General features: G+C 29.6%; 1 protein-coding gene across 1 annotated transcript in view; it reads right to left on the bottom strand.

Moving 5' to 3' along the window:
• The window catches only part of kug (kugelei), a 733,937-nt gene that overhangs the window by 139,962 nt on the left and 566,015 nt on the right, over positions 1-27,960 (bottom strand). The gene's annotated exons all lie outside the window — the stretch shown is intronic.

A 27,960-nucleotide genomic window follows, 5' to 3' on the forward strand; every position in this document is an offset into this window, starting at 1 on the left:
CATACATACATACATACATACATACATACATACATACATACATACATACATACATACATACATACATACATACATACATACATACATACATACATACATACATACATACATACATACATACATACATACATACATACATACATACATACATACATACATACATACATACATACATACATACATACATACATACATACATACATACATACATACATACATACATACATACATAAAAAAAAAAATAAAAAATTTTTAATATTTTTTTTCCGAAATCAAAAACTTTTTTGACTTTTTTTAAAATACGCCCTTTTTTTTTTTTTTTTTTTTTCTTAAAATAAAGTTTAGATATTTTCCTTGAACACCTACTTGGTCGCTTAGTGGGATGCGAGTGGGATATCTATCAAAATAAATATTTTGTAACTCAAAACATAAAATTTTTGACTTTTTTTGCAAAATCAAAAACTTTGTTGACTTTTTTTTTTCAAAATGGACCCTTTTTTAATCTTTTTTTTTAGGTCAAACAAAAGCTTAGATATTATCCTTGAAGACCCTTTTGGTCGCTTAGTGGGATGCGAGTGGGATATCTATCAAAATAAATATTTTTTAACTCAAGACTTACAATTTTTGACTTTTTTTTTTGCAAATACGAGTTTTTTTCCAAATGGGCCCTTTTTTTAAAATTTTTTTTGTAGTCAAAAGAAAGCTTAGGTCCATTCCTTTAAGATATTTTTAGTCCCTTAGTGGGATGCGAGTAGGATATCTATCAAAATAAATATTTTGTAACGCAAGACATACAATTTTTTAATTTTTTTTTGCAAAATCAAAATTTTTTTCCAATATGGGCCCTTTTTTAATTTTTTTTTTTGCTCAAAAGAAAGCCTAGGTCCATTCCTTTAAGATATTTTTAGTCCCTTAGTGGGATGCGATTGATAGATATCCCACTCGCATCCCACTAAGCGACCAAGTAGGTGTTCAAGGAAAATATCTAAACTTTATTTTAAGAAAAAAAAAAAAAAAAAAAAAAAAAAGGGCGTATTTTAAAAAAAAGTCAAAAAAGTTTTTGATTTCGGAAAAAAAATATTAAAAATTTTTTATTTTTTTTAAATATTTTTTTTCGAAAGATCGAAGAAATAGCTATCTATACTATTTGGGACACATTTTGCTAAGAACAATAGGTAATAAGTTACATGGATAAGAAAAAACCCCTGTTTGACCAAATTGTCAAAATTTTACCCCCTATAACTCAGAGAGTTCTCGACCGATGTTGTTGAAAAATTGTGTCTGAGTTACTATCCAATAGAGCTATCCTTGGTGCAAATTTCATCCCGATCGGAAGACATCGATTTCAAAAGTTGGTTCACTTGACATGAAATCCCCCATATATATTTTTAACGTTATTATCAATTGTAAGTCCGGTTAGGTCCCAAGTAATAATTAATAATATTAAGAATGAGGCAGGGATATTCTTCGATAGAGTAGCAACTGTCGGGTTAACGAAGACATCATGGAGCATCACCGTGCATATCAACATAAGAGAGTATGTAACAGCCGTGAATTCCCTGAGCGAAGCTATGACGTCCCTCGGCAAGCTGGAAGCCAAAGAAGCAGTATATCAGTCGTCATCATATCAAAATTTGCAGTCCTTATACGAACAAATCGATAATAGGAATGAGATGATTCTACTTCTACTTCAAAAAGACAAAAGAGGTCATTTTTGCCGTTTGTGGGTGGCGTATTGCATTCCATGTTTGGAGTGATGGACGAAGAACATGCCGAAGAAGTCTCGCAGAAATTAAAAGAAAGTGAAACAAAAGACGAATATTTACTTAACATTGTCAGGAATTTATCATCGGCGCAAGATGCAAACATTTTGACATCATTAGAAGTCTTGGAGAGAATTCAAAATGACATAATTGGAGCTATATTTAATGCTAAAGGAAATTTCCTTAATGGAATCCTACCTGTTAAAAAGTTCAAAACTCAAATTGAACTTATCAAGGCAAATCTAAACAAGAATTTAAGATTGCCAACGGAAGATCCGATGGAGCTAGCCAAAGTTTCAAGAGTGTCTACGAGAACAACAGCTGATTTTGTACTCTTCAGCATTCAACTGCCGTTAATAAACCACGAAATATTTCACGCATATGAGGTTTACCAATATCCTACAACTCATGATGGATTCTCTGTAAACATCCACACCAGTAGCAGATATTTCCTCATCGACAACAGAAAGGCGCTGTATTACATTTTAGACGACGGAAATTTTGAGCACTGTCAGAAAATGAGAGACCTAACTATTTGTCATCAGGTGCATCCATTGTTTAGTACTAGATCTGTAACTAATTGCGAAGTACAGTTATTCCTGAGGTCGAAGAAAATACCGGATAGTTGTGAAATAGAAATCAAAAAACTTCACAACTATTGGCGTCAAACACACTCACCAAATACTTGGATTTTCTCATTGTATGAAGAAACACCAGTAGAAGTGACATGCAACGAAAAACCACAACATATTACTCTCCATGGTTCAGGCATATTGAGAATGGAAGCTGATTGTCACCTGGAAGCAGCAGATCTACATTTGTGGGCGTATGATACATATACAACAGATATTGATTATGTATTTCCAGCTATGAACATATCTACATCTATTCATCTATTCCAAAAATAAAACATTTGAAACTAAGCAGCGAGATGGAGATATATAAGATTGCAGACATCCCGAAAGAAACAAAAATTTTTGGTTTTCCACTAGTAGACGGGCACCATTTAAATCACTACAAGATAAGCGCTTAAACAATTATCATCATCATGGTCATCATTTTTGCCTTATTTTGGACACTAAGAAGAATGTGCCAGATATCATCAACCTATTTGCCAGCCTCGGTTGCGTTACCTCGTCTAGATAGGGTATATTAAGTATTATTGTTAAATATATTAAATATTTAAATATTAGGATCTTTCAAGGCCGGCAGTATGTTCAATCTTGAATATTAGAAATAATTAGTAGTCTATGTTTTGTATGAGACTGTACATTAGAATTTGTAGGTATTGAACGTATAGATGCACACACATGCAGGTAGAATCTATAAAGACACTTCTTGTTACATTGTGTAGCATAGAACATACAATGTTCATTCTACGATCTCAGCAAGAGATCAATAGATTTAAGAGATATTTTTCCCACCCTTATTATAGGGTTAGGAATAATAGGCTATAAATAGTTTAAGTGTATATACTACTAATGCATACCACATGTGTTGCAGGTAGTTTAGAATTTAGGTATAAGTTATTTTTGGTTTGTTTACTTAATATTAAGATTGTAAATAAAACTGTTCAGTTCGTTTTAATAACCCAAACAGGGAAAATCGTTTTATTTCAGTTCCTAGTCAAATCTACACATACATACATACATACATACATACATACATACATACATACATACATACATACATACATACATACATACATACATACATACATACATACATACATACATACATACATACATACATACATACATACATACATACATACATACATACATACATACATACATACATACATACATACATACATACATACATACATACATACATACATACATACATACATACATACATACATACATACATACATACATACATACATACATACATACATACATACATACATACATACATACATACATACATACATACATACATACATACATACATACATACATACATACATACATACATACATACATACATACATACATACATACATACATACATACATACATACATACATACATACATACATACATACATACATACATACATACATACATACATACATACATACATACATACATACATACATACATACATACATACATACATACATACATACATACATACATACATACATACATACATACATACATACATACATACATACATACATACATACATACATACATACATACATACATACATACATACATACATACATACATACATACATACATACATACATACATACATACATACATACATACATACATACATACATACATACATACATACATACATACATACATACATACATACATACATACATACATACATACATACATACATACATACATACATACATACATACATACATACATACATACATACATACATACATACATACATACATACATACATACATACATACATACATACATACATACATACATACATACATACATACATACATACATACATACATACATACATACATACATACATACATACATACATACATACATACATACATACATACATACATACATACATACATACATACATACATACATACATACATACATACATACATACATACATACATACATACATACATACATACATACATACATACATACATACATACATACATACATACATACATACATACATACATACATACATACATACATACATACATACATACATACATACATACATACATACATACATACATACATACATACATACATACATACATACATACATACATACATACATACATACATACATACATACATACATACATACATACATACATACATACATACATACATACATACATACATACATACATACATACATACATACATACATACATACATACATACATACATACATACATACATACATACATACATACATACATACATACATACATACATACATACATACATACATACATACATACATACATACATACATACATACATACATACATACATACATACATACATACATACATACATACATACATACATACATACATACATACATACATACATACATACATACATACATACATACATACATACATACATACATACATACATACATACATACATACATACATACATACATACATACATACATACATACATACATACATACATACATACATACATACATACATACATACATACATACATACATACATACATACATACATACATACATACATACATACATACATACATACATACATACATACATACATACATACATACATACATACATACATACATACATACATACATACATACATACATACATACATACATACATACATACATACATACATACATACATACATACATACATACATACATACATACATACATACATACATACATACATACATACATACATACATACATACATACATACATACATACATACATACATACATACATACATACATACATACATACATACATACATACATACATACATACATACATACATACATACATACATACATACATACATACATACATACATACATACATACATACATACATACATACATACATACATACATACATACATACATACATACATACATACATACATACATACATACATACATACATACATACATACATACATACATACATACATACATACATACATACATACATACATACATACATACATACATACATACATACATACATACATACATACATACATACATACATACATACATACATACATACATACATACATACATACATACATACATACATACATACATACATACATACATACATACATACATACATACATACATACATACATACATACATACATACATACATACATACATACATACATACATACATACATACATACATACATACATACATACATACATACATACATACATACATACATACATACATACATACATACATACATACATACATACATACATACATACATACATACATACATACATACATACATACATACATACATACATACATACATACATACATACATACATACATACATACATACATACATACATACATACATACATACATACATACATACATACATACATACATACATACATACATACATACATACATACATACATACATACATACATACATACATACATACATACATACATACATACATACATACATACATACATACATACATACATACATACATACATACATACATACATACATACATACATACATACATACATACATACATACATACATACATACATACATACATACATACATACATACATACATACATACATACATACATACATACATACATACATACATACATACATACATACATACATACATACATACATACATACATACATACATACATACATACATACATACATACATACATACATACATACATACATACATACATACATACATACATACATACATACATACATACATACATACATACATACATACATACATACATACATACATACATACATACATACATACATACATACATACATACATACATACATACATACATACATACATACATACATACATACATACATACATACATACATACATACATACATACATACATACATACATACATACATACATACATACATACATACATACATACATACATACATACATACATACATACATACATACATACATACATACATACATACATACATACATACATACATACATACATACATACATACATACATACATACATACATACATACATACATACATACATACATACATACATACATACATACATACATACATACATACATACATACATACATACATACATACATACATACATACATACATACATACATACATACATACATACATACATACATACATACATACATACATACATACATACATACATACATACATACATACATACATACATACATACATACATACATACATACATACATACATACATACATACATACATACATACATACATACATACATACATACATACATACATACATACATACATACATACATACATACATACATACATACATACATACATACATACATACATACATACATACATACATACATACATACATACATACATACATACATACATACATACATACATACATACATACATACATACATACATACATACATACATACATACATACATACATACATACATACATACATACATACATACATACATACATACATACATACATACATACATACATACATACATACATACATACATACATACATACATACATACATACATACATACATACATACATACATACATACATACATACATACATACATACATACATACATACATACATACATACATACATACATACATACATACATACATACATACATACATACATACATACATACATACATACATACATACATACATACATACATACATACATACATACATACATACATACATACATACATACATACATACATACATACATACATACATACATACATACATACATACATACATACATACATACATACATACATACATACATACATACATACATACATACATACATACATACATACATACATACATACATACATACATACATACATACATACATACATACATACATACATACATACATACATACATACATACATACATACATACATACATACATACATACATACATACATACATACATACATACATACATACATACATACATACATACATACATACATACATACATACATACATACATACATACATACATACATACATACATACATACATACATACATACATACATACATACATACATACATACATACATACATACATACATACATACATACATACATACATACATACATACATACATACATACATACATACATACATACATACATACATACATACATACATACATACATACATACATACATACATACATACATACATACATACATACATACATACATACATACATACATACATACATCTCTCGAGATAAGAGATATTGACGAGGTCACTGATAGACAAGATGTACTCGATGCATTGGTGAACTTTTCCGAGGAATTCGAGATTCTATCACTTTCTGCAATTAAATCTTTGCGGAAGGCTTATGGGGGTACACAAACGGCCACCATTTGCCTAAGTGCAGGATTGGCAAACCGGATGTTGGAAGCTGAAAAAATCCGCATTGGATGGGTTCGGTGTCGAATACGGGAGAAGATATCGCCGAGAAGATGCTTTAAATGTTTAGATTTTGGTCATACAGCTTTCAATTGCAGAAGCCAATATGATCATTCTGGAAAATGCCTACGATGCGGTGAAACTGGTCACAAAATTAAAACCTGTACGGGAAACCCCGTGTGTGTACTCTGTAGTGGAGTAGCTACTAACACCAGTAATGATCATGTTACAGGATGTCCAGTTTGCCCATACTATCAGAAGGCACTTCAGTTACTAAAAACTAGAAAATGAGAATTCTCCAACTTAACCTCAACCATTGCCAAGCCGCCCAAGAGCTGCTTAAACAAAATGTGCGTGACTTAAATGTTGACATTGCGATCCTTAGTGAACAACATCGTAATATTGAATCTCCAAGCTGGGTCTCCGACAGTTCAAATACTTCAGCAATTTGGTCGGTCAGCAAATTAATACTGCAGGACACAATAACAAGTCATTGTGGATTTACTCGAGCCAAAGTATCCGGAATTTATATCTATAGCTGTTACATTCCACCGAGATACACAATAGGAGAATTCGAAGGAATTGTCGACAACATTGTCTCAGACGCGACCTCTAGAAATCGTATACTAATAGCAGGTGATTTTAATGCATGGGCTACTGACTGGGGTTGTCCCCGTACAAATGAAAGAGGACGGATTCTACTTGAAGCTTTTTCCGTGCTTGGAGTGGTGTTGATGAACACGGGAAATGAACAAACTTTTAATAGAGGTGGTAGAGGATCAATTATTGACATAACTTTTGCTAGCAGCAATATTATAGGACGAGTTAACTGGAGATTGTGTGATCAATATACGCACAGTGATCACTATGCTATAATTGTAGACTTAGCACCTGAGCAACCAGCAGCACCTGTCAACAGGCAGACTTCAAGATTATTAGGTTGGAAAGTTGACACTCTTGATAAAGATGTATTCCGAACCACTATCGAGGATATGAATCTACATGGCCCACCCGAAGCTATGGCAAAACAATTTGTGAACGAAATTACCAAAGCATGTGATGCGTCAATGGTGAGAAGGAAAAATAACAGAAACAAAATAAACAAGCAACCAGTCTATTGGTGGAATGGAGAAATAGCTCAATTGCGTTCGGAATGTGTACGAGCCAGACGACTATATACGCGAACAAGAGGTAGACCAGAAAACGAAAGTCATCACCAAACGTATAAGGCTAAGAGAAAATCGCTCAAATTATCAATACGCAGAAGTAAGAGAAGATGTTTCCTCCAAATTTGTGATGACCTTGAGGATAACCCATGGGGACTTGCTTATAAATTGGTAACAAAGAAACTTAAATGTTTCAACTCATCAGCTACTACAGAGGAGTCAGCACTTAAGAAAATTGTAGAACATCTTTTCCCTCCTGGGAGGCCGACTACTTGGGATCATCCCACTCGTGAAGATACATATTACTACCCTCCCGTGACATATGCTGAAATCGAGGAAGCAATATTGAAATTTAAGGACAAAAAAGCCCCAGGATTGGACTGTATCCCAAACCTGGTCCTAAAAGAGGCATTTAAATGTTGCCCAGATCAATTCACATCCCTCATAAATGGGTGTCTGAAGCGAGCGATCTTTCCATCAATGTGGAAAAAACAGAAACTTGTTTTATTGCCAAAACAAGGGAAACCCCTAGCCGATCCGTCCTCTTATCGACCGCTCTGCATGATAGACACAAGCGGAACACTATTAGAGAGCATCATCTGCAAAAGGTTGGAAACTTTTATCGAAGCCGTTGGTGGTCTATCGGATAACCAATTTGGTTTCAGGAAAGCGAGATCAACTGTCAATGCCATTAACGTTGTTGTAGAAACAGCATATAAAGCAATTGAAGGCAAGTGCTGGAGGAATGGAGCAAAGGAGTACTGCGTTGTGGTAACTCTAGATATAAAAAATGCTTTCAATACTGCGAACTGGGAAGTCATAGTAAACGCTCTTACTAGATTGAATATCCCGCCATATTTGTTGGCCTTGATAAAGGACTACTTCCGAAACAGAATCCTCATCTACGATACTGATAGGGGAACAGAACAGTACAGAGTTTCGATGGGCGTTCCCCAGGGATCAGTTCTTGGTCCCTTGTTATGGAACGTGATGTACGACGGTGTTTTAAGGCTAAAGCTACCCGAAAGGGTTTCAATCGTTGGTTTTGCGGATGATATAGCATTAGTGTGTGTGGCAAAAGACCTACAGGAAGCAGAAACGGTTACCAATGCAAGTATACAAATCGTGCGATCCTGGTTGTGCTCCGTGGAACTAACCTTAGCTGACCATAAGACTGAAGCGATACTAGTTAGTAGTCGTAAATCCAGGGAAACGTTAACACTCAATATTGGAACATGTTGTATACAGACGAAGCCTTTTCTCAAGTATCTCGGTATTATGATTGACTGTCGTCTCTCGTTTAAGGATCATCTACAGTATGTAAGCTCTAAGGCCAAGGAAACATGTCTGAGGTTATCCAGAATAATGCCGAACACAAGGGGTCCAAAATATCTACAAAGGAAACTGTTAACTGAGGTCGTGAAAAGCACAATCCTTTATGCATCTTCCATATGGTCAGACTCGTTGAAGTTTGCATCCTATGCAAAACTTCTTACCTCTATTTATAGGCTTTCTGCCTTGCGTGTGTGCTGTGCCTTCCGCACCGTTTCAGATGAGGCAGCATTTGTTATTGCTGGTATAATGCCAATAGACATTCAAGCTCGGGAATCGGTATATGCGACACCAACTGCGGAAACGGTGGTCAATGCTAACACTCATGAAGTGGCGAGGGGAATAAGTGTTGCCAACTGGCAGATGCGTTGGACAACATCCTGTAAAGGGAGGTGGACGTACCAGTTAATTCCAGACATTAAAGTCTGGCTCGACAGGAAACATGGTGATCTAAATTTTTATTTAACACAAATGTTAAGTGGTCACGGTTGTTTCAAATCATACTTATACCGGTTTAAACATGATAGGGACCCGTTCTGTACATATTGCAGTGGTGAAGTAGAAGAGGATGCTGGTCATGTATTCTTTGTATGCGGACGATTCGGTGAACAGAGAACGACCTTAGAGGAGTTAGTAGGGTTAGTGTTAGCCCGACAAACATAGTACATGTTATGTTGTCGTCCTTATTCAATTGGGAGAGTGTATGCCATTTTGCAAAATTGGTAATACTTGAGCTCCGAAGGGAGGAAGAGATTCGAAGAAGAATCGAAGTAGTGTAGCGTAGGTTTCTGCCTTTCCCCACCCTGTGAAGAAATACTTTGCGGTCGTTCCACAGGGAAATTGGATTGGAGATAGAGGTTTTTTAGTGTGTTAAAGTCTCGCACTCCTGGCAAATTGTTAGGTAAGCCAGAGTCTTTTGATGATTTTTACCTCGAAAAAAAAAAAAAAAAAAAAAACATACATACATACATACATACATACATACATACATACATACATACATACATACATACATACATACATACATACATACATACATACATACATACATACATACATACATACATACATACATACATACATACATACATACATACATACATACATACATACATACATACATACATACATACATACATACATACATACATACATACATACATACATACATACATACATACATACATACATACATACATACATACATACATACATACATACATACATACATACATACATACATACATACATACATACATACATACATACATACATACATACATACATACATACATACATACATACATACATACATACATACATACATACATACATACATACATACATACATACATACATACATACATACATACATACATACATACATACATACATACATACATACATACATACATACATACATACATACATACATACATACATACATACATACATACATACATACATACATACATACATACATACATACATACATACATACATACATACATACATACATACATACATACATACATACATACATACATACATACATACATACATACATACATACATACATACATACATACATACATACATACATACATACATACATACATACATACATACATACATACATACATACATACATACATACATACATACATACATACATACATACATACATACATACATACATACATACATACATACATACATACATACATACATACATACATACATACATACATACATACATACATACATACATACATACATACATACATACATACATACATACATACATACATACATACATACATACATACATACATACATACATACATACATACATACATACATACATACATACATACATACATACATACATACATACATACATACATACATACATACATACATACATACATACATACATACATACATACATACATACATACATACATACATACATACATACATACATACATACATACATACATACATACATACATACATACATACATACATACATACATACATACATACATACATACATACATACATACATACATACATACATACATACATACATACATACATACATACATACATACATACATACATACATACATACATACATACATACATACATACATACATACATACATACATACATACATACATACATACATACATACATACATACATACATACATACATACATACATACATACATACATACATACATACATACATACATACATACATACATACATACATACATACATACATACATACATACATACATACATACATACATACATACATACATACATACATACATACATACATACATACATACATACATACATACATACATACATACATACATACATACATACATACATACATACATACATACATACATACATACATACATACATACATACATACATACATACATACATACATACATACATACATACATACATACATACATACATACATACATACATACATACATACATACATACATACATACATACATACATACATACATACATACATACATACATACATACATACATACATACATACATACATACATACATACATACATACATACATACATACATACATACATACATACATACATACATACATACATACATACATACATACATACATACATACATACATACATACATACATACATACATACATACATACATACATACATACATACATACATACATACATACATACATACATACATACATACATACATACATACATACATACATACATACATACATACATACATACATACATACATACATACATACATACATACATACATACATACATACATACATACATACATACATACATACATACATACATACTGTAGGTACTTTACTAATTATACTTTGTATTTTAAAATTATTTTCAATCAATATTTCATTTTTAATGTTGTAAAAATAATTTTATAAATTTTAATTCGATTTAAAATTTTCAAACTATCTATTACATTTGTGTCATTAAATAAATTATTTTAATTTTATAAATAAATGTGTCTTCATTTATAATTGGTGACCCCGCAAAACAAATATTAAAATAATTGCTACAATCAACATGCCTGTTTTTGAAGATATTCCATTACGAAGCACGACACAAGAGATGCCACAATCGAATCCATTGCCACCGCCTGCAGAGCCTACAAATGTTCCAGAAATTTCTTCTGCAAAAACACCAAAGCTTCCAACTTTTTGGAAAGATGAACCAGAAGTTTGGTTCTTCCAAGTTGAAGCTAGTTTCCGTATTTGTGGAATTACACAAGACACCACAAAATTTGAATATTTGGTTATGAATTTGGACCAATCCGTCCTATTTTTGGTAAAAGACATAATCGTTTCCCCACCTACGTCTGGTAAATACGAAGCACTTAAAAATCGTATCATTAATTCATTTGCTGAGTCTGCGGAACATCAATTAAAACGTTTGCTAAATGGCATGGATATGGGCGATCAAAAGCCATCCCATTACCTTCAACGTATGAAATCTTTATCCAATGGTAAGGTTAGTAGTGATATTTTGAAAACACTCTTTCTGGAACGATTACCAGATAAAGTAAAGAGTATTTTGGCCGTGTGTGAAACCAGTGACGTTGATAAATTAGCACTACAAGCCGACAAAATTGTTGAAGCTTTTTCAAGTTCAACATCAATGTTTGTTTCCGAAATATCTCCGCTTTTAAATGAAAATAATTTATCAAGTAAATTGGACAACATAATTTCTCGTATAGATGCGTTAGAGACACGTTCAAGATCAACACAACGTACAAACACGTCATCTTTCAAAGCTCGATCTCGTTCAAGAGGAAGTTCAAGAAATAGGAAAGAATCAGGTTTATGTTGGTATCATTGGCGTTTCGCTGAAAAAGCACTTAAATGTACTCAGCCATGCAAATTTGAAACCCCAAAAAACTAAGCTCCTCTCATACAAGTTTACCGACCGCTTGTATGGATGAATTATATAATGGTCGTTTATTTATTACCGAAAAGCACTCAAAAATCCAATTTCTTATCGACACTGGGGCTGAAATTTCAGTATATCCTTGCAAAAATCGTAAGTCACCTCATAAACTTTCATTATACGCAGCAAACGGCACCGAAATCAAAACATATGGCAACATTATTCTAAATTTAGACTTAGGTCTGCGCAGAAGTTTTAAATGGAACTTCGTTATAGCTGATGTGTCTCGCCCAATCATTGGGGCAGATTTTCTTCGTCATTATCATCTTCTTCCAGACTTAAAGCAAAGAGCATTAGTTGATGGTACAACCAACCTTAAATCAAATGGCAATATTGTCAACGTCTCGTTTGTTGGTATCAAAATGGTTTCTGGCGAAAGTGTATATCACAATTTGCTGAAAAAGTATCCAGAAATTTTCACACCATCTGAAACGTTTGAATCAAATCATGGCACTTATCATCACATTATCACACGTGGACCAAGTATTTCTTGTAGACCAAGACGACTAGATCCAGTCAGATTAAAAGCAGCTAAAAATGAATTCCAGTACATGTTGGACAAGGGAATTATTAGACCATCCAGCAGTAATTGGGCAAATCCACTTCATATGGTAGAAAAGCCTAACGGGGAATGGCGTCCCTGTGGCGATTACAGGGCTCTAAACAAAATTACTGTTGCAGACAAATATCCTGTTCCATATTTAACGGATTTTCAAATGAACCTTCATGGATCGGTAATTTTTTCTAAATTAGATTTAATTAAAGCGTTTCATCAAATTCCAGTGCACCCAGATGATATACCGAAGACTGCTGTGACCACACCCTTCGGGTTATTCGAGTTCTTGAGAATGCCCTTCGGGTTGTGCAATGCTGCACAAACATTTCAGCGTTTTATCGATGGAGTTTGCAGAGGACTCGACTTCATATTCGTTTACATTGATGACGTCTGTGTTTTTTCAAAATCTGAAGAAGAACATCTAACACACCTACAAATTCTTTTTGAGCGATTTAAAGAGTTCGGAATTAAGGTTAATCCCGCAAAATGTGTTTTTGGTGCTTCAGAGATTGATTTTCTTGGACATCACATTACCTCAAATGGAATTACCCCACTTCCACAAAAAGTAAAATCAATAAATGAATATCCCCTACCTAAAAATATTAAGGAATTAAGAAGATTTTTGGCCATGTTGAATTTTTACCGCAAATTTCTTCCACATGGTGCCACTGTTCAAGCTACCCTTAATACTTTTTTGAAAGGGTCAACAAAAAAGAATGATAACCGTGAAATACCCTGGAATGAAGACTCCATAAATGCATTTAACAACTGTAAGAAAGCATTAGCTGATGCAACAGTTTTGGCCCACCCAGCTCCTGATGGAAAGATGGCACTAAAAGTTGACGCATCGAACTTCGCCGTTGGTGCAGTTTTAGAGCAACTCATTGATAACTCCTTGCAACCTCTTGGTTTTTTCAGTAAAAAACTGAACGATACTCAAGCAAAATACAGCACATATGACCGTGAACTTTTAGCTATATATAAAGCTATTCGTCATTTTCGTCACTTATTGGAAGCTCGAGAATTCACAATTTATACAGATCATCGTCCTTTGATATTCGCATTCAAACAAAAATTGGAGAAGGCATCACCTCGTCAAAGAAATCATCTTGATTTTATTGCTCAGTTTTCCACGGACATAAGGCATATTTCCGGCGCGCAAAATATTACAGCCGATGCTCTATCACGTATTGAGACAATTCAAATTCAAGCTATAGATTATAAAATGTTAAGTGAATCCCAAAGGAATGACCTCCAACTTAAAGAAATTTTGCAATCTCCAGGTAATATGAAATTTGTAGTAATAACACTTCCAAATACAGACTACCAAGTTTATTGTGAAATGTCAACTGGCGTAGCTCGTCCATATATTCCAAAAGAGTTTCGAGAGATAATATTTAAAAATATTCATACCCTCTCACATCCTGGTATACGTGCGACTCGACAACTCATTTGTAAAAAATTCTTTTGGCCATCAATGAACAAAAATATCAACGATTGGTCTCGTGGTTGTCAAAACTGTCAACGTTCTAAAATCACGAGACACACTAAGAGCAAACTTGCAAAATTCCCAATTGTTACCAACCGATTTTCAATGATTCATTTGGACATCGTAGGACCTTTACCTCAATCAGAAGGATATTCATATCTTTTAACGTGTGTCGATCGTTTCAGTCGTTGGCCGGAAGCTTTTCCTCTCAAGGATATTAAAGCTGAAACTGTGTTTAGAGTTTTCTATGATGGTTGGATATGTCGTTTTGGTATTCCAAGTACTATTGTAACTGATAGAGGTAGCCAATTTACCTCTCACATGTTCAGTGAGATAACAAAGAACTTTGGAATATCTCACAATTTTACAACATCATACCACCCACAATGGAATATCTCACAATTTTACAACATCATACCACCCACAAGCTAATGGATTGGTGGAACGTTTTCACCGAACACTGAAAGCCGGTCTCACATGTGCGGACAATGAGCAATGGACTGTTTCATTAAATACAGTGTTGTTTGGCTTAAGAGCAAGTATAAAAGAGGAACTTGGAGCATCTGCATCTGAAATGTTGTATGGTGAAACGGTGCATCTTCCAGGTGAATTTTTCAAACCCTGCGATAAAATAGACCCTACATCTCATTTAACAACAATCAGACAAATAGTAAATAATCTTAAATCCACTGAAACCTTCAACCATCAAAGCAATTCAAACAAGTTTTTTGTTCATCAAGACTTAAACAACTGTTCTCATGTTTGGATACGTCGTGATTGTTATTCAAAACCTTTGCAACCTAAATATGTAGGACCCTTCAAAGTTTTACAACGAAATCCAAAAACTTTTAAAGTTTTAGTTGGTATTAAACAGGAAACAATATCAATTGACCGCCTCAAGCCAGCTTTTTTTGTAAATAACGGCTTAGAAGAAAATATTCGAAATACTCAAAACAAGCAAACGATTTCAAAATCAAGATCCGGAAGGACGGTAAAGATTCCTGAACGCTTCTGCGTCCATTGAGGGGGGAGTACTTGTAGGTACTTTACTAATTATACTTTGTATTTTAAGAATTATTTTCAATCAATATTTCATTTTTAATGTTGTAAAAATAATTTTATAAATTTTAATTCGATTTAAAATTTTCAAACTATCTATTACATTTGTGTCCATTAAATAAATTATTTTAATTTTATAAATAAATGTGTCTTCATTTATAATACATACATACATACATACATACATACATACATACATACATACATACATACATACATACATACATACATACATACATACATACATACATACATACATACATACATACATACATACATACATACATACATACATACATACATACATACATACATACATACATACATACATACATACATACATACATACATACATACATACATACATACATACATACATACATACATACATACATACATACATACATACATACATACATACATACATACATACATACATACATACATACATACATACATACATACATACATACATACATACATACATACATACATACATACATACATACATACATACATACATACATACATACATACATACATACATACATACATACATACATACATACATACATACATACATACATACATACATACATACATACATACATACATACATACATACATACATACATACATACATACATACATACATACATACATACATACATACATACATACATACATACATACATACATACATACATACATACATACATACATACATACATACATACATACATACATACATACATACATACATACATACATACATACATACATACATACATACATACATACATACATACATACATACATACATACATACATACATACATACATACATACATACATACATACATACATACATACATACATACATACATACATACATACATACATACATACATACATACATACATACATACATACATACATACATACATACATACATACATACATACATACATACATACATACATACATACATACATACATACATACATACATACATACATACATACATACATACATACATACATACATACATACATACATACATACATACATACATACATACATACATACATACATACATACATACATACATACATACATACATACATACATACATACATACATACATACATACATACATACATACATACATACATACATACATACATACATACATACATACATACATACATACATACATACATACATACATACATACATACATACATACATACATACATACATACATACATACATACATACATACATACATACATACATACATACATACATACATACATACATACATACATACATACATACATACATACATACATACATACATACATACATACATACATACATACATACATACATACATACATACATACATACATACATACATACATACATACATACATACATACATACATACATACATACATACATACATACATACATACATACATACATACATACATACATACATACATACATACATACATACATACATACATACATACATACATACATACATACATACATACATACATACATACATACATACATACATACATACATACATACATACATACATACATACATACATACATACATACATACATACATACATACATACATACATACATACATACATACATACATACATACATACATACATACATACATACATACATACATACATACATACATACATACATACATACATACATACATACATACATACATACATACATACATACATACATACATACATACATACATACATACATACATACATACATACATACATACATACATACATACATACATACATACATACATACATACATACATACATACATACATACATACATACATACATACATACATACATACATACATACATACATACATACATACATACATACATACATACATACATACATACATACATACATACATACATACATACATACATACATACATACATACATACATACATACATACATACATACATACATACATACATACATACATACATACATACATACATACATACATACATACATACATACATACATACATACATACATACATACATACATACATACATACATACATACATACATACATACATACATACATACATACATACATACATACATACATACATACATACATACATACATACATACATACATACATACATACATACATACATACATACATACATACATACATACATACATACATACATACATACATACATACATACATACATACATACATACATACATACATACATACATACATACATACATACATACATACATACATACATACATACATACATACATACATACATACATACATACATACATACATACATACATACATACATACATACATACATACATACATACATACATACATACATACATACATACATACATACATACATACATACATACATACATACATACATACATACATACATACATACATACATACATACATACATACATACATACATACATACATACATACATACATACATACATACATACATACATACATACATACATACATACATACATACATACATACATACATACATACATACATACATACATACATACATACATACATACATACATACATACATACATACATACATACATACATACATACATACATACATACATACATACATACATACATACATACATACATACATACATACATACATACATACATACATACATACATACATACATACATACATACATACATACATACATACATACATACATACATACATACATACATACATACATACATACATACATACATACATACATACATACATACATACATACATACATACATACATACATACATACATACATACATACATACATACATACATACATACATACATACATACATACATACATACATACATACATACATACATACATACATACATACATACATACATACATACATACATACATACATACATACATACATACATACATACATACATACATACATACATACATACATACATACATACATACATACATACATACATACATACATACATACATACATACATACATACATACATACATACATACATACATACATACATACATACATACATACATACATACATACATACATACATACATACATACATACATACATACATACATACATACATACATACATACATACATACATACATACATACATACATACATACATACATACATACATACATACATACATACATACATACATACATACATACATACATACATACATACATACATACATACATACATACATACATACATACATACATACATACATACATACATACATACATACATACATACATACATACATACATACATACATACATACATACATACATACATACATACATACATACATACATACATACATACATACATACATACATACATACATACATACATACATACATACATACATACATACATACATACATACATACATACATACATACATACATACATACATACATACATACATACATACATACATACATACATACATACATACATACATACATACATACATACATACATACATACATACATACATACATACATACATACATACATACATACATACATACATACATACATACATACATACATACATACATACATACATACATACATACATACATACATACATACATACATACATACATACATACATACATACATACATACATACATACATACATACATACATACATACATACATACATACATACATACATACATACATACATACATACATACATACATACATACATACATACATACATACATACATACATACATACATACATACATACATACATACATACATACATACATACATACATACATACATACATACATACATACATACATACATACATACATACATACATACATACATACATACATACATACATACATACATACATACATACATACATACATACATACATACATACATACATACATACATACATACATACATACATACATACATACATACATACATACATACATACATACATACATACATACATACATACATACATACATACATACATACATACATACATACATACATACATACATACATACATACATACATACATACATACATACATACATACATACATACATACATACATACATACATACATACATACATACATACATACATACATACATACATACATACATACATACATACATACATACATACATACATACATACATACATACATACATACATACATACATACATACATACATACATACATACATACATACATACATACATACATACATACATACATACATACATACATACATACATACATACATACATACATACATACATACATACATACATACATACATACATACATACATACATACATACATACATACATACATACATACATACATACATACATACATACATACATACATACATACATACATACATACATACATACATACATACATACATACATACATACATACATACATACATACATACATACATACATACATACATACATACATACATACATACATACATACATACATACATACATACATACATACATACATACATACATACATACATACATACATACATACATACATACATACATACATACATACATACATACATACATACATACATACATACATACATACATACATACATACATACATACATACATACATACATACATACATACATACATACATACATACATACATACATACATACATACATACATACATACATACATACATACATACATACATACATACATACATACATACATACATACATACATACATACATACATACATACATACATACATACATACATACATACATACATACATACATACATACATACATACATACATACATACATACATACATACATACATACATACATACATACATACATACATACATACATACATACATACATACATACATACATACATACATACATACATACATACATACATACATACATACATACATACATACATACATACATACATACATACATACATACATACATACATACATACATACATACATACATACATACATACATACATACATACATACATACATACATACATACATACATACATACATACATACATACATACATACATACATACATACATACATACATACATACATACATACATACATACATACATACATACATACATACATACATACATACATACATACATACATACATACATACATACATACATACATACATACATACATACATACATACATACATACATACATACATACATACATACATACATACATACATACATACATACATACATACATACATACATACATACATACATACATACATACATACATACATACATACATACATACATACATACATACATACATACATACATACATACATACATACATACATACATACATACATACATACATACATACATACATACATACATACATACATACATACATACATACATACATACATACATACATACATACATACATACATACATACATACATACATACATACATACATACATACATACATACATACATACATACATACATACATACATACATACATACATACATACATACATACATACATACATACATACATACATACATACATACATACATACATACATACATACATACATACATACATACATACATACATACATACATACATACATACATACATACATACATACATACATACATACATACATACATACATACATACATACATACATACATACATACATACATACATACATACATACATACATACATACATACATACATACATACATACATACATACATACATACATACATACATACATACATACATACATACATACATACATACATACATACATACATACATACATACATACATACATACATACATACATACATACATACATACATACATACATACATACATACATACATACATACATACATACATACATACATACATACATACATACATACATACATACATACATACATACATACATACATACATACATACATACATACATACATACATACATACATACATACATACATACATACATACATACATACATACATACATACATACATACATACATACATACATACATACATACATACATACATACATACATACATACATACATACATACATACATACATACATACATACATACATACATACATACATACATACATACATACATACATACATACATACATACATACATACATACATACATACATACATACATACATACATACATACATACATACATACATACATACATACATACATACATACATACATACATACATACATACATACATACATACATACATACATACATACATACATACATACATACATACATACATACATACATACATACATACATACATACATACATACATACATACATACATACATACATACATACATACATACATACATACATACATACATACATACATACATACATACATACATACATACATACATACATACATACATACATACATACATACATACATACATACATACATACATACATACATACATACATACATACATACATACATACATACATACATACATACATACATACATACATACATACATACATACATACATACATACATACATACATACATACATACATACATACATACATACATACATACATACATACATACATACATACATACATACATACATACATACATACATACATACATACATACATACATACATACATACATACATACATACATACATACATACATACATACATACATACATACATACATACATACATACATACATACATACATACATACATACATACATACATACATACATACATACATACATACATACATACATACATACATACATACATACATACATACATACATACATACATACATACATACATACATACATACATACATACATACATACATACATACATACATACATACATACATACATACATACATACATACATACATACATACATACATACATACATACATACATACATACATACATACATACATACATACATACATACATACATACATACATACATACATACATACATACATACATACATACATACATACATACATACATACATACATACATACATACATACATACATACATACATACATACATACATACATACATACATACATACATACATACATACATACATACATACATACATACATACATACATACATACATACATACATACATACATACATACATACATACATACATACATACATACATACATACATACATACATACATACATACATACATACATACATACATACATACATACATACATACATACATACATACATACATACATACATACATACATACATACATACATACATACATACATACATACATACATACATACATACATACATACATACATACATACATACATACATACATACATACATACATACATACATACATACATACATACATACATACATACATACATACATACATACATACATACATACATACATACATACATACATACATACATACATACATACATACATACATACATACATACATACATACATACATACATACATACATACATACATACATACATACATACATACATACATACATACATACATACATACATACATACATACATACATACATACATACATACATACATACATACATACATACATACATACATACATACATACATACATACATACATACATACATACATACATACATACATACATACATACATACATACATACATACATACATACATACATACATACATACATACATACATACATACATACATACATACATACATACATACATACATACATACATACATACATACATACATACATACATACATACATACATACATACATACATACATACATACATACATACATACATACATACATACATACATACATACATACATACATACATACATACATACATACATACATACATACATACATACATACATACATACATACATACATACATACATACATACATACATACATACATACATACATACATACATACATACATACATACATACATACATACATACATACATACATACATACATACATACATACATACATACATACATACATACATACATACATACATACATACATACATACATACATACATACATACATACATACATACATACATACATACATACATACATACATACATACATACATACATACATACATACATACATACATACATACATACATACATACATACATACATACATACATACATACATACATACATACATACATACATACATACATACATACATACATACATACATACATACATACATACATACATACATACATACATACATACATACATACATACATACATACATACATACATACATACATACATACATACATACATACATACATACATACATACATACATACATACATACATACATACATACATACATACATACATACATACATACATACATACATACATACATACATACATACATACATACATACATACATACATACATACATACATACATACATACATACATACATACATACATACATACATACATACATACATACATACATACATACATACATACATACATACATACATACATACATACATACATACATACATACATACATACATACATACATACATACATACATACATACATACATACATACATACATACATACATACATACATACATACATACATACATACATACATACATACATACATACATACATACATACATACATACATACATACATACATACATACATACATACATACATACATACATACATACATACATACATACATACATACATACATACATACATACATACATACATACATACATACATACATACATACATACATACATACATACATACATACATACATACATACATACATACATACATACATACATACATACATACATACATACATACATACATACATACATACATACATACATACATACATACATACATACATACATACATACATACATACATACATACATACATACATACATACATACATACATACATACATACATACATACATACATACATACATACATACATACATACATACATACATACATACATACATACATACATACATACATACATACATACATACATACATACATACATACATACATACATACATACATACATACATACATACATACATACATACATACATACATACATACATACATACATACATACATACATACATACATACATACATACATACATACATACATACATACATACATACATACATACATACATACATACATACATACATACATACATACATACATACATACATACATACATACATACATACATACATACATACATACATACATACATACATACATACATACATACATACATACATACATACATACATACATACATACATACATACATACATACATACATACATACATACATACATACATACATACATACATACATACATACATACATACATACATACATACATACATACATACATACATACATACATACATACATACATACATACATACATACATACATACATACATACATACATACATACATACATACATACATACATACATACATACATACATACATACATACATACATACATACATACATACATACATACATACATACATACATACATACATACATACATACATACATACATACATACATACATACATACATACATACATACATACATACATACATACATACATACATACATACATACATACATACATACATACATACATACATACATACATACATACATACATACATACATACATACATACATACATACATACATACATACATACATACATACATACATACATACATACATACATACATACATACATACATACATACATACATACATACATACATACATACATACATACATACATACATACAT

The sequence above is a fragment of the Calliphora vicina genome, chromosome 3 (assembly GCF_958450345.1).
Source record: "Calliphora vicina chromosome 3, idCalVici1.1, whole genome shotgun sequence".
Classification (NCBI taxonomy): domain Eukaryota; kingdom Metazoa; phylum Arthropoda; class Insecta; order Diptera; family Calliphoridae; genus Calliphora; species Calliphora vicina.